This window comes from Pristiophorus japonicus, chromosome X, assembly GCF_044704955.1.
Source record: "Pristiophorus japonicus isolate sPriJap1 chromosome X, sPriJap1.hap1, whole genome shotgun sequence".
Taxonomy (NCBI): Eukaryota; Metazoa; Chordata; class Chondrichthyes; family Pristiophoridae; genus Pristiophorus; species Pristiophorus japonicus.
Genome location: NC_092010.1, coordinates 31,024,314 through 31,038,737, shown reverse-complemented (window position 1 = coordinate 31,038,737; position 14,424 = coordinate 31,024,314). Strand labels below are relative to the sequence as shown.

At 50.3% G+C, this 14,424-nt stretch overlaps 1 pseudogene; it reads left to right on the top strand.

Annotated features, from left to right (window-relative positions):
• The first annotated feature begins 13,700 nt into the window (after positions 1–13,700).
• On the top strand, positions 13,701–13,879 carry LOC139241036 (U2 spliceosomal RNA; annotated as a pseudogene).
• Positions 13,880–14,424: the final 545 nt, after the last annotated feature.

The window sequence follows — 14,424 nt, the reverse complement described above, 5'->3', positions numbered from 1 at the left end:
ACCGCGGATGCTGGAATCGGAAATAAAAACAGAGAATGCTGGGAGTCTCAGCGGGTCGGGCAGCATCTGTGGAGAGGAAGCGGAGTTAACGTTTCAGGTCGATGACCCTTCGTCAGAACTGGAGAGTGTTCGAAATGAACGGATTCTTAACCAGCACTGAAAGGGGGGAGGGGAGGAAAGAACAAAAGGGAAGGTCTGTGATAGGGTGGAAGGCAGGAGAGATTAGAGAGACAAAAGGGATGATGGGCCGAGTTCAAATGGTAATGCCAGGAGTTAGAAAAACATTAGTCGAGATAGGGCGTGAATGGCGGGATAATGACCCGCTGCCATTGGAGACACAGAGAAAAAACGTAAGATCGGGGGGTGGGGGAGTGGGGGGGGGGGGCGGGGAGGAGGGAGCCAAAAACTGGGCCAATGAAGTACTAGTTCTGGCTGACTACACGTTGGGTGCATTTTCTTGTTTCTGACCAAGGCTTTAGGTGTGCGGTGGCTAGGACATGCTGCAGTCCCACATTGAATTGGCTCCCCGCCCTATTTGCACTTCCTGCACAATTTCCCCGTGGGCTTTTTACACGAGTGGACCTTCGCTTGCACAACTGGTGCGAGAGCCTCATTTCCATAGTCAATATGATGCAAATGAGTCCCATTGAAATCCTGCGCTGCTTATGCCTGCTTCGGCAGTTCATCTGGCCTCTATAACAGAGCCATTAAACATCAGTCATGTTCTGGCACTGCAGGAAACCTTGTCATAAAGGTGAACTGAATCCGAGATCTCTGCGCTCCTCCAATTTTAGCCTCATGCGCATCCCCAAATCTCATCGCCCCACCATCGGTGGCCGTGCCTTCTGTTACCTGGGCCCCAAGCTCTGGAACTCCCTCCCTAAACCTCTCCGCCTCGCTACCTCTCTTTCCTCCTCCTTTAAGACACTCCTTAAAACCGCCCTCTTTGACCAAGCTTTTGATTAGCTGTCCCAATAGCACCTTATGTCAAATTTTATGACACGCCTTGGGACGTTTGACTACGTTAAAGGCGCTAGATAAATGCACATCGTTGTAGTTGCTACACCCAAAGTTGTGACCGCAAGCAATATCTTTCAATCCTCTTCCTTTGCTGAGGTTTTTGGGGGCACATGAGGAGGATGAATGAAAGAAAAAAAGAAAGACTTGGATTTATATAGCGCCTTTCACGACCACCGGACGTCTCAAAGCGCTTTACAGCCAATGAAGTACTTTTCAAGTGTAGTCACTGTTGTAATGTGGGAAATGCGGCAGCCAATTTGCGCACAGCAAGCTCCCACAAGCAGCAATGTGATAATGACCAGATAATCTGTTTTTTTTTTGTTATGTTGGTTGAGGGATAAATAAGTGGAGGAAGTGTATCCGGGAGGGCGCTGAGCACCTTGAGTCTCGGCGTCGAGAGCATGCAGAAATCAAGCGCAGGCAGCGGAAGGAGCGTGCGGCAAACCTGTCCCACCCACCCCTTCCCTCAACCACTGTCTGTCCCACCTGTGACAGAGACTGTAATTCCCGTATTGGACTGTTCAGTCACCTAAGGACTCATTTTAAGAATGGAAGTAAATCTTCCTCGATTCCGAGGGACTGCCTATGATGATGATGATTGTCCAGGACACCGGGGAGAACTCCCCTGCTCTTCTTTACAATAGTGCCGTGGGATCTTTTACGTCCACCTGAGAGAGCAGACAGGGCCTCGGTTTAATGTCTCATCTGAAAGACGGCACCTCCGACAGTGCAGCGCTCCCTCAGCACTGCACTGGGAGTATCAGCCTAGATTTATGTGCTCAAGTCCCCAGAGTGGGACTAGAACCCACAACCTTCTGACTCTGAGACTAACCTGTCAAAGGCCCTGATCTTGGCTGAGGCCTTCAGTGGGACATCTATGCCAACCTTCAGGGCCACGTCTGTCTCCTTTAACGCCTAGATCTTCCCGTACTTGACCGGTGGTCATGACAATCCAGGAAAATGGGTTGGGGGCAGATAGGGAGAGGCAGGTGGAAGTGCTGCCTCACAGAGGAGAATTAGAAACATAGAAACATAGAAAATAGGTGCAGGAGTAGGCCATTCGGCCTTTCAAGCCTGCACCACCATTCAATAAGATCAAGGCTGATCATTCACCTCAGTACCCCTTTCCTGCTTTCTCTCCATACCCCTTGATCACTTTAGCCGTAAGGGCCATATCTAACTCCCTCTTGAATATATCCAATGAACTGGCATCAACAACTCTCTGCGGCAGGGAATTCCATAGGCTAACAACTCTCTGAGTGAAGAAGTTTCTCCTCATCTCAGTCCTAAATGGCCTACCCCTTATTCTAAGACTGTGTCCACTGGTTCTGGACTTCCCCAACATCGGGAACATTCTTCCTGCATCTAACCTGTCCTGTCCCGTCAGAATCTTATATGTTTCTATGAGATCCCCTCTCATCCTTCTAAACTCCAGTGTATAAAGGCCCAGTTGATCCAGTCTCTCCTCATATGTCAGTCCAGCCATCCCGGTAATCAGTCTGGTGAACCTTCGCTGCACTCCCTCAATAGCAAGAACGTCCTTCCTTAGATTAGGAGACCAAAACTGAACACAATATTCCAGGTGAGGCCTCACCAAGGCCCTGTACAACTGCAGTAACACCTCCCTGCTCCTATACTCAAATCCCCTAGCTATGAAGGCCAACATACCATTTGCCTTCTTCACCGCCTGTATACCTGTATGCCAACTTTCAAAGACTGATGTACCATGACACCCAGGTCTCGTTGCACCTCCCCTTTTCCTAATCTGTCACCATTCAGTTAATATTCTGCCTTCGTGTTTTTGCCCCAAAGTGGATAACCTCACATTTATCCACATTATACTGCATCTGCCATGCATTTGCCCACTCACCTAACCTGTCCAAGTCACCCTGCAGCCTCATAGCGTTCCCCTCACAGCTCACACCGCCACCCAGTTTAGTGTCATCTGCAAACTTGGAGATATTACACTCAATTCCTTCATCTAAATCATTGACGTATATTGTAAAGAGCTGGGGTCCCAGCACTGAGCCCTGCGGCATGCCACTAGTCACTGCCTGCCATTCTGAAAAGGACCCGTTTATCCCGTTCCATTTGCCCCCCACACACTCCCCTCAGTGGCCTCATTTTAACCTGGACAACGTTAACCTGAGAGTGTCTTTCAATAAATTATAATAACCTTAAGATCAGGTTGGCGACAGATAAAAGCTGGAGTAAATTAAGACCTCGGCCTTGTCTTTTCATGTTCTGTTTTACAGCAGCCATTCATATAATAAGGGTGCAGTCACAGACACTCCCATTCTAATCCTTTTACAATAAAATCAAACTAACACTTCGGGAGGCTTTGCTTTGGAGATGAAAGTGAAAAAAAACCTGTCAGCTTTAACTGAATTTTGCACATCAACAGAATGATCATTTACAACACATTGCCAGGTATGCTGTAAACATTCTGGGCAGCCAGATTCTCCCAGATTTACAATGGGCACATTGTTCTCACCAAAACTCCAGTGCTGGAGACCACCCACAGAGGAAAGCCATCACATTCTGTGTCAACCCTTTAACCCCTGTGGAGCCGCCCAGCACCTTACCCAGGAGGGCAGGGGAGGGGAGGATGTGTCGTCAGCTACTTCTTCTGAGGCAGTCCCTTGGAGTCGAGGGTGACTTGCTTCCACTCAAAAAGCAGCTCCGTAACACAGGACTCTGTGCTCTACGGGCTGTTCCCAGGGACACACACACTGAGACAGACATCACCTGCTGCTGGAGGGCCATCAGCTCGGTCAAAGACGCTCTTTGGTCTTGCCGAAACTTGCTGGTCTTCCAGAGCAAGGAGATGTCCACGTCTGCGTGTTGCAGACTGGCGCAATCCAAGATCCAGGATTACGTGCTGAGGGATGCGCTTAAAATTGGTGCAGTCGCCGCAAAGGCACGGTGGGGAAGGGCCACAGTTTAAAGCCCTTCTGCCCAGGAAAACCCAGGGGCAGGAATCAGTGCAAAACCCCCCTCGGGCCGTACTTGTAACTTCTTTTTTGTGTACATGTAGCCCATGATCTGTAAACACTTATGTGGTGCCATGTACAATGCAAGGTCTGTTGCGTAATGCACATTGAAAAGAAAAAATGTAAATGTGCCGTCACCCGTTCCGTGTACTGTATAGCGACACATGTAATGTAATTTGTCAAATGTACTACAAGGTATCCCGTATTGTACCGAATTGTACTTGAACTGAAAAGCAAGGAAATGTATCGAACGGAACTGCTGTCAGCACCCAAATGTAGTGTATGGGATTGCTGACCGCAGCTAAATGTACTGAACTGCTGTTGAATGTACTGTACAAATTTTTAGATGAATAAAGTATATTTTGAAATTTAAAAAAAGTGAGTTCTCAGGTGACTGATGAGTCCAGTGCGGGACCGACAGTCTCTGTCACAGGTGGGGCAGACGGTGGTTGAAGGGACGGGTGGGTGGGGAAGTCTGGTTTGCCGCGCGCTCCTTCCGCTGTCGCCGCTTGGCTTCAGCTTGCTCCGAGCGAACAGACTCGAGGTGCTCAGCGCCCTCCCGGATGCTTCTCCTCCACTTAGGGCGGTCTTTGGGCAGGGACTCCCAGGTGTCGGTGGGGATGTTGCACTTTATCAGGGAGGCTTTGAGGGTGTCCTTGTAACGTTTCCTCTGCCCACCTGGGGCTCGCTTGGCATGTCAAAGCTCCGAGTAGAGCGCTTGCTTTGGGAGTCTCGTGTCAGGCATGCGGACAGTGTGGTCCGCCCAACGGAGCTGGTCGAGTGTGGTCAGTGCTTCGATGCTGGGGATGTTGGCCTGAGCGAGAACACTGATGTTGGTGCGCCTGTCCTGCCAATGGATTTGCAGGGTCTTGTGGAGGCAGCGTTGGTGGTACTTCTCCAGTGCTTTGAGGTGCCTGCTGTACATAGTCCACGTCTCTGAGCTATATAGGAGGGCGGGTATCACCACTGCTCTGTAGACCATGAGCTTGGTGCTGGGTTTGAGGTCCTGGTCTTCCAACACTCTCTTCCTCAGGCGACCGAAGGCTGCGCTGGTGCACTGAAGGCGGTGTTGGACCTCAAGCAGAAAGAAGGGCAATCAGTCTGGGACACGGGCCCCGCCAACCTGCCGTTTACAATTGGCGGGGCTGTGGAAGAGACTGGCGAGTGGCAGTCCGCTGGGGGTGGGAGCGAAGTCCTGTTTGGGACAGCGAGGCCCACCCCAATTAACTCCCAGCAGGTGTCTGAATTGCCTGTTAAACCCCCTCGAACTGAAAGGAGTTTTGAAGAGTTGTCAGCTGTGGCTGAATGGGTAGCCCTGAGACAGAAAGTCGTGGGTTCGAGCCACTCCGGAGACTTGAGCACAAAATCCAGGCAGAACTGAGGGAGTGCTGCACTGTCGGAGGCGCCGTCTTTCGGATGAGACGTTAAACCCGCCTGCTCTCTCAAGTGAATGTAAAAGATCTCGTGGCACTATTTTGCAGAAGAGCGGGAGAGTTATCCCCGGGGTCCTGGCCAATATTTGTCCCTCATCCAACATCAAAATCAAAACAGATTGGTCATTATCACATTGCTGTGTGTGGGAGCTTGCTGTGCACAAATTGGCTGCCGCGTTTCCTACATTACAACTGACTACACTTCAAAAGTACTTCATGGAAAGCGCTTTGGGACATCCTGAGGTCATGAAAGGTGCTATGGCGGGCCAAGTCTTTTTTTCTGTTTATACGGGTCAAGTGCGATACTGGGCAAGGAAAATCAAACTCACTCCAATTCGGAACAAGACGGAAGATTTTTTTGGTCGTGTTCAAAGCTCAGCTCGCTGCAGCTCCTCAAGGACATTCGCCCTTGTGACAGAATGATTGATCTTGTGGGGCACCACTCCCTGCTTCGCAAACACATTCATTCGCCAACCGCACCCAAAAGCAGACACTCCCATTGTCAGTGGAGCAATGATACTTTTCTGCAGATCATTCGAAACTGCAATGAAAGTGGGAGCGAAGCCAAGACAAAAGCAATCCCATGACTCCGGGTTGAGCTGGACACGGGGCCTGTCGGCGGCTGGGACCCTGGGAGGAGATTTCAAGAAATGCAGACTGTTCGGGTCACCAACACCACCCCCCCCCCCCTCCCCGGATTACCCTGGAGTCTCCAGGAGTTGCAGATGGCCCTCCAGGGCACTGCTCCGGGCAAAACCCCGGGGAGAAACATTCTCGAGGCATGAGAAACAATTTGTGTGTTTTCCATTTCCTTTGAACATCTTCATTGATTCTCAGTGGCAGAAGATGGTAATGGAGGTCTTTAAAGTGATGAGAAGTTTTGATAGAGTGGATACAGAGAGAGTGTTCCCACTTGTGGGGAAGAGCATAACTAGAGGCCATCAATATAAGATAGTCACCAAGAAATCCAATGGGGAATTCAGGAGAAACGTCTTTACCCAGAGAGTGGTGAGAATGTGGAACTCGCTGCCACAGGAAGTGGTTGAAGCGAATAGTATCGATGCATTTAAGGGGAGGCTGGACAAGTATATCTTCTTCTTAGGCAGTCCCTTGGAGTCGAGGATGACTTGCTTCCACACTAATACGAGTTTTCAGGTGACTGAGGAGTCCAATGCGGGACCTACAGTCTCTGTCACAGGTGGGGCAGACGGTGGTTGGAGGGACGGGTGGGTGGGGGGCTTGGTTTGCCGTGCGCTCCTTCCGCTGTTTGTACTTGGCTTCCGCGTGCTCCCGGCGGAGAGACTCGAGGTGCTCGGTGCCTTCCCGGGTGCTTCTCCTCCACTTTGAGCGGTGTTGGGCCAGGGATTCTCAGGTGTCGGTGGGGATGTTGCATTTTGAGGGAGAAGGGAATAGAGGGTTATGCTGATAGAGTTAGATGAGGAAAGACAGGAGGAGGCTCGAGTGGAGCATAAACGGCAGCATGGACTGGTTGGACCGAATGGCCGGTTTCTGTGCCGTATATCCTGTGTAATCCTGTGATTATTTCTAAAAATATTGGAGATGGGAAACAAAAGGCTGTTTGACCATTGGGCGTGGGAGACGGGAGGTCATGTGATGACACCTTGGGGTATACGGCCAACCAGAGTTGCCGACCCTTGTACCATGGGAGAGGAACCGTGCTTTTCCAAGGTGGGTAAGATTGGGGCCACAGTCACACGTTGTGTGGACATACCGAGCGGCGAATTCTGGTGTGGTCGGGGGGGGGAGGGGGGCCCAATTTTCCAGCCCCATGTCTGCACACACCGAGGCTCCATGCCTGTGGGGCAGAACCTCAGGAAAGGGAAACTACTGTCTCCCAGACTTCGAGCTCACTGACCTGAAACCCTGCTACAGCACGATCAAAGGGGAGAGCTCAGACTTTGTGCTGGGAGCCCTTTGAGATGTGTGCAAATCCGTCTGTCGTGTGGACTGCCTCACAGCTGCAAGCATTGCGCCAGTCCATTCAACATAAAGTGTGGGGTGCATGCTCCTGATGGCCTATAATGGCAGGTAAAGGCATTGCCTGGTATAGCACTGAGCCATACAGACCACAATGTCCTGTTTCATCGCACCACCTATCAAAATTCTCATCCTTGTTATCAAATCCCTCCATGGCCTCGCCCCTCCCTGTCTCTGTAACCTCCTCCAACCCTCCGAGATGTCTGCGCTCCTCAAATTCTACCCTCTTGTGCATCCCTGATTATAATCACTCCACCATCGGTGGCCGGGCCTTCTGTTGCCTGGGCCCCAAGCTCTGGAACTCCCTCCCTAAACCTCTCCGCCTCTCTACCTCTCTTTCCTCCTTCAAGACGCTTCTTAAAACCGACCTCTTTGACCCAGCTTTTGTCCTAAAATCTCCTTCCATGGCTCGGCGTCACACTTTGTCCAATAATGTTCTGTGAAGCGGTACTATTACGGATCCTGGCCTGGCGGGGGTGTGTGTTCGGAGAAGCGGCCAGGGCTCATTTTACAAATTCACACTCCCGCGCCCCCGCCTCCCCCCTCCCCCGCCCCTTGTTGAAGCTCACTTTGGGCATTCGAGTGAAGATTGGTCGAGTCACCCTCTCTGCTGCCTGGTGGCCCTCTTGTCAGGTGCTGGAGAGCGGAGCAGGGTGGAGTGGAAAATGTCCCTTCTGTAAAAAGTGCTTTGTCATACGCCGGGAGCGGGCTGCGGAGATTGACCCGAATCCCCGCTGATCCAAAAGGGATCGATTTGCAATTAACCCCCCCCAAATAAAAACCGAAGAAATAGGAGCAGGAGCCGGCCATACGGCCCCTCGAGCCTGCTCCGCCATTTAATACGATCATGGCTGATCCGATCATGGACTCAGCTCCACTTCCCTGCCCGCTCCCCATGACCCCTTAATCTCTTATCGGTTAAGAAACTGTCTATTCCTGTCTTCAATTTATTCAATGTCCCGGCTTCCACAGCTCTCTGGGGCAGCGAATTCCACAGATTTACAACCATCGACTCGATCAACAAGCACCTCTCTCTCTCTCTCTCTCTCTCGTGAGGACACCTGAAGGAATTGTCAGAAGTACCTTCTCCTCTTTGTCAGTCTCGTATCATGTAGAAATATTTAGCCGACACTGAGGGCAGAGATGAAAGAAAGCGAAGGGATTGGGAATCTGCATCTGCAGTTTGGGTGGGTTTATGGATTTACCCCATTGCCAAAACAATGCACTTGACATTACTGAACTTTGATGTAGGTACGGCAGTGATTCAACTAAAGCTTTCAGCCGGTCTCTACTCACTGGGATCGGTTTTGTGAACAGAGAGCCTTTAGGGCTAGAATTTCCTAACAACCTGCCAGTGCCCGATTGCCGTCCAAAAGACGGCTAAGATTCCCAAGATTATCGCCAGTGATAAATTCCCCCTAAAAATGAAAAAAAAATCCGCCCAGCGAAAATAATGGGCGTTGCACCCCGATTCTCGGCGAAAAAGGTGAATTTTGAGCCGATTGGATGTTTCTTAAAGAAAATGGGCGATAATTAATAAATTTACCCCCAGGCTAGGAGAAAAACACAAAAAATATTTTTTCAGAAAACATAACATTAAAAAAATCCTAAAAAACATCCTCAGGACTCTTTTTAACTTAAATCACTGCAACAGAATTTTAAACTAATGAGTAAAAAAACAATGACTTATCTTTTCCTTGCAGAGCTACTCACCTTCCGCCCAGCTCCGCTGATTCTCGTGGGCAGTTTTTTAATACTTACCTACGGGTCACCGCTGAGCCAAATATCGCGCCAGGGCGATCTCAGGGCAGTGCACGCTGGTGGTCCGCTCCCCAGTGGTACTTCGAAACCGCCAGCGTAAGTAACTCAGCGGGGCAATTTCTCGCTGACCCAGTTATCGCCCAAAACGGCCAATACTGCCGAGAAACTAGGCGATGAGCCATTGCGAATTCGAGCCCTTGGTCTCTGATACTGTCACCAATTAGTCAATGAAATGTACCTGAGCCTTGCATCATCATCATAGGCAGTCCCTCGGAATCGAGGAAGACTTGCTTCCACTCTTAGAATGAGTCCTTAGGTGGCTGAACAGTCCAATACGAGAGCCACAGTCCCTGTCACAGGTGGGACAGACAGTGGTTGAGGGAAGGGGTGGGGAGTCTGGTTTGCCGCACGCTCCTTCCGCTGCCTGCGCTTGATTTCTGCATGCTCTCGGCGACGAGACTCGAGGTGCTCAGCGCCCTCCCGGATGCACTTCCTCCACTTAGGGCGGTCTTTGGCCAGGGACTCCCAGGTGTCAATGGGGATGTCGCACTCTATCAGGGAGGCTTTGAGAGTGTCCTTTCATCCTGCAGCCAAAGGGAGCACTTTGCCATTCTGAGCACCCATGGGTGCCACACTTTGTTATTTGAGTTACTCAAGGGCAAACTGTCCTGGCTGAGTGCGAAAGCAGTGAGATCTTTGGAGTTGCCGAGGTTCGAGCCAATCCGGATCAATATTGTACTGTGTGCCTCCACACACTAAGAACTCAGTTGAGTTTGTCCAAACACATTTCATTTTGTGCCTTTACAGGCAACAGGCAGAGGAGACCTTTGTCTCATTGCTTAAGGTGTCCTTAGTGTCAGCTGTGGCTCAGTGGGCAGCACTCCTGCCTCTGAGTCAGAAGGTCGTGGGTTCAAGTCCCACTCGAGGGACTTGAGCACAAAAATCTAGGCTGACCACTCCCAGTACAGTGCTGAGGGAGTGCTGCACTGTCAGAGGTGCTGTCTTTCAGATGAGATGCTAAACCGAGGCCCCATCTGCCCTCTCAGGTCGATGTAAAAGATCCCATGGCACTATTTCGAAGAAGAGCAGGGGAGCTCGTCCTCGGGCTAATATTTATCCCTCAATCAATATAACTAAAACAGATTATCTGGTCATTATCATATTGTTGTTTGTGGGAGCTTGCTGTGCGCAAAATGACTGCCGCGTTTCCCACATTACAACAGTGACTACACTTCAAAAGTACTTCATTGGCTGTAAAGCGCTTTGGGACGTCTGGTGGTCATGAAAGGTGATATATAAATGCAAGTCTTTCTTTCTTCTCATTCAATCTGAAACCCGAGAGGCGAGAGGACAGTGTGCTAACCCATGAGCTTAGTAACTTAGTAATGTAACATAACACTCTAAAAGTAACACCACATAACATGTAAAAATAGACCATCTCAAGACATGGGATTGTCAAGTTTAATCGAAATTCAAGAGATGAGATAGAACACATGGACGACAGTTTGGTTCCTTGAGCCCCTGGCACCCTCTGATACCTCATCCATGTCTACCTAGATAGTGCCAGCAGGTTATTCAACTGTGGGGGCAGCCTGTCCTCACTCGCATCTTCCAGCAGGAGCCTTAGACAGCAATCAGTGATGAAACTCGGGCTGATTTCCGCCCTCCCCACCCCCACCATAGCCCAGAGGTGCTGAGGCAAATTATTACACCCCTACTGCCGCCCTGAGTGAGATCACTAACTCAGCACTGGCTAGGAATTGAACCTGGGATTTGCTGGTCTGGCTGGTCCAATTACACATCGGGTAGTGATTGCATAATTCAGCGACGGGTCTAATTGTAACCTCACTCGCTGGGCGGGAAACCCACGGGATTGGGTGGGCTGCCGGTTTTACGCCCCGCCTGATATTACTCGTCACTGTCTTCAGTGCAGAGTACGATTGGGCAGGGTGCAAAACTAGCCTTGCACCCGATCCTGTCTGCTGCCCAGCGGGTGGGTTAAAGAAAGACAGACTTGCATTTCTATAGCGCCGTTCATGACCACCGGACACCTCAGTGCGCTTTACAGCCGATTAAGTACTTTTGGAGTGCAGTCACTGTTGTAATGTGGGAAACGCGGCAGCCAATTTGCGCACAGCAAGCTCCCACACACAGCAATGTGATAATGACCAATCTGTTTTCGTGATGTTGGGTGAGGGATAAATATTGGCCAGGACACCGGGGAGAACTCCCCCTGCTCTTCTTCGAAATAGTGCCGCGGGATCTTTTAGGTTAAGACTGCCCCCACATCTTAGGAGGGAACAGGACCACAGTCAGTGATTTTCCAAGGTGAGCACCCTGCCAGGATTTGCCCGTCCTGGGAGTGCTCAGCCACAGAACCACCACCCCTTGTTGCCTTTAGCAACTGAGCTATCGAGGGAGTGGTCAGAGAAGGGGTTAACAGGTTTCGACTTCACAGCGTGAAGAGTAAGTGATATCGTTAAACTTTACAGCACCATCACCACATTAATGAGTAAAAGCAGGGTGAGCTACATAGGCAGGTGTGGACATATGCACACAAGCTCCCTCAGTTTAGTAGGCAAGAGCTCGAGCTGGATTTGGCATGACATGCTTTTTACGGTCTCACCTTGCCCCAGCCATGGGCACAGGAACATTCCTGTCATGACTGAGTCCTTTCAAATGAAGGGTTGAAAGTCCGTAACTAGGTGCGGGCCGCGTTACCTAGTGACAACCAATGAGGAACCGCCAGCGGCCTGGGAAGGGGGTGGGGAGGAACAGACAATCTTTCTCAAGGGAGTGGCAAATGATTGCTTTAAGCACTCGAAAGATAAGACATTCCAGATCGCTTATTAACCAGATCTTACTCATGCTCCCTTTGAGCTGGGCCAGTAAACCCCCACCCCCGCTCATATCTGTTGCTTGTGAGCAACGTTTAGTAAATGTGGCAGTGAGAGTTCCCAGAACTGGATTTCTGTCTGAAAATAATACCAACTGACTCTTGTCGCGACAGAAAGCAGCTAAGAAAGGAAAGACTTGCATTTCTATAGCGCCTTTCGCGACCACCAGGTGTCTCCAAACGCTTTACAGCCGATGAAGTACTTTTGGAGTGCAGTCTCTGCTGTAATGTGGGAAACGCAGCAGCCAACTTGCGCACAGCAAGCTCCCACACACAGCAATGTGATAAAAGTAGCGATAGTTTGTGCTGGGATGTGTGCAAATCTTTCTGTGGTGTGGACTGCCTCACAGCTGCAACCAATATACCGGTCCATTCAACATAAAGTGTGGGGTGCACGTTCCTGATGGCCTATAATGGCAGGTAAAGGCAGAAGAGCACTGAGCCATACAGACCACAGTGTCCTGTTTCGCTGCGCTCTTCCAATTCTGCCCTCTTGAGCATCCCTGATTATAATCGCTCCACCATCGGTGGCCGTGCCTTCAGCTGCCTGGGCCCCAAGCTCTGAACCTCTTCGCCTCTCTACCTCTCTTTCCTCCTTCAAGACGCTCCTTAAAACCGACCTCTTTGACCGAGCTTTTGTCCTAATTTCCCCTTCCGTGGCTCGGTGTCAAATCTTGTCCAATAACGTTCTGTGAAGTTACTATTGGTCTACTGTAATTGGCCATGCTGCCCTTGGGCACGAGAGCGCAAAATCTGCCAGAGTGTTTTCTGTGTGTGTGTGTATGGACGTTGGGCAAGAACATGTTGGGCTTGGCTGTGATGTCCTCCACAGTCAAATAGCCCGCCTCGGCTCATAGTCGCGGCTCACACATGAAGAATGACCAGTTGGGTGAGGTGACTGCTGGCACCTGTGAAGTGGTACCTCAGGGAGAGTCGGTGTATTCAAGAGGGGCCATGGGTAGGCCAAGCTCTCAAGCCTGGACGTGGGAGCAACCGCCAAACAGCTGGGCGTTTATTGGCCAAATTCCAACCCCAAAGGCTTTTTCTTCCAACCAATGAAAAGCCGAAATGTTGAAGGGTGAAAACAAAATGTGTTCAAGAAAGTGTGGCAGTGGGTGAGCAAAGTTATTGAACATCCCTGCCCCTTTTATCCCGCGGGCTTCCATTTTTGCAAACAAGCCTATTATGTGGTACTTTGTCAAACGCCTTTTGAGAGCCCATATACACATCAACTGTACTGCCCTCATCCACCCTCTCTGTTACCTCATCAAAAACCTTAATCCGGTTAGTCAAACACGATTTGCCCCTTAACCAATCCGTGCTGGCTCTCCTTTATTGGTCCTTGCTTGTCCCAGTGGCTGTTCATTTTCTCCCGGATTATTGTTTCTAAAAGCTTCCCCGCCACCGACTGGCCTAATTGCCAGGTTTATCCTTCTCCCTCCCCCTTTTTGAAGAAGGGTGTAACATTTGCAATCCTCCATTCCTCTGGCACCACCCCTGTGTCTAAGGAGGATTGGAAGATTGTGGTCAGCACCTCCGCAAGGTCTACCTTTACTTCCTTCCGCAACCCATCCGGACCGGATGACATATCCACTTTAAGTCGCTTCTCGGCCTTTTGGCTAAGATCAAGTGTAGTATCTGTTCTTATCAGTTTAATATCCCCTATGGGGACATGATATTGAATAGATTTTTGGACAGGGAGCTGGATCAGGGGCATATCCCGTCCACTCCATGCACCGACCTGGTATTGCAATATTTCCAGGAACGGTGCAACTTCGCCTCTCGGCCTTTTGGCCTAAGATCAAACACATTGGCGCAAAGTGATCTTTGGCGTTAGAGTTGATCTGGAACGAAATTGGATTAAAAAAAAAAATATCCACTTTAAGTACTGCCAGCCTTCCGAGTGCCTCCTCTTATTCTATTTCTATTTCAACTATTTTAGTTGGACCTGCAAATCAAATGCCCCCTTATTAAAGGGGCACTAAAACCGACAAATTAAACAAGTCAACCTTCAGACATTATGTGGTTCAAATTAAAATTTGTTTGCCGGGGGTGACGATGCACTCCAGTCCCTCCGACGCCCACCTCTCGCGGAAGGCCGCGAGCGTACCGGTGGACACCGCGTGCTCCATCTCCAGGGACACCCGGGCCCGGGTGTAACCGCGGAAGAGAGGCAGGCAGTCGGGCTGAACGACCCCCTCGACCGCCCGCTGCCTGGACCGGCTGATGGCCCCCTTGGCCGTGCCCAGGAGCAGTCCCTCATCCAGTTATCTCATCCAGTACCCCGACAACATGATACTAGCTATTTAAAATGTTATTTGAT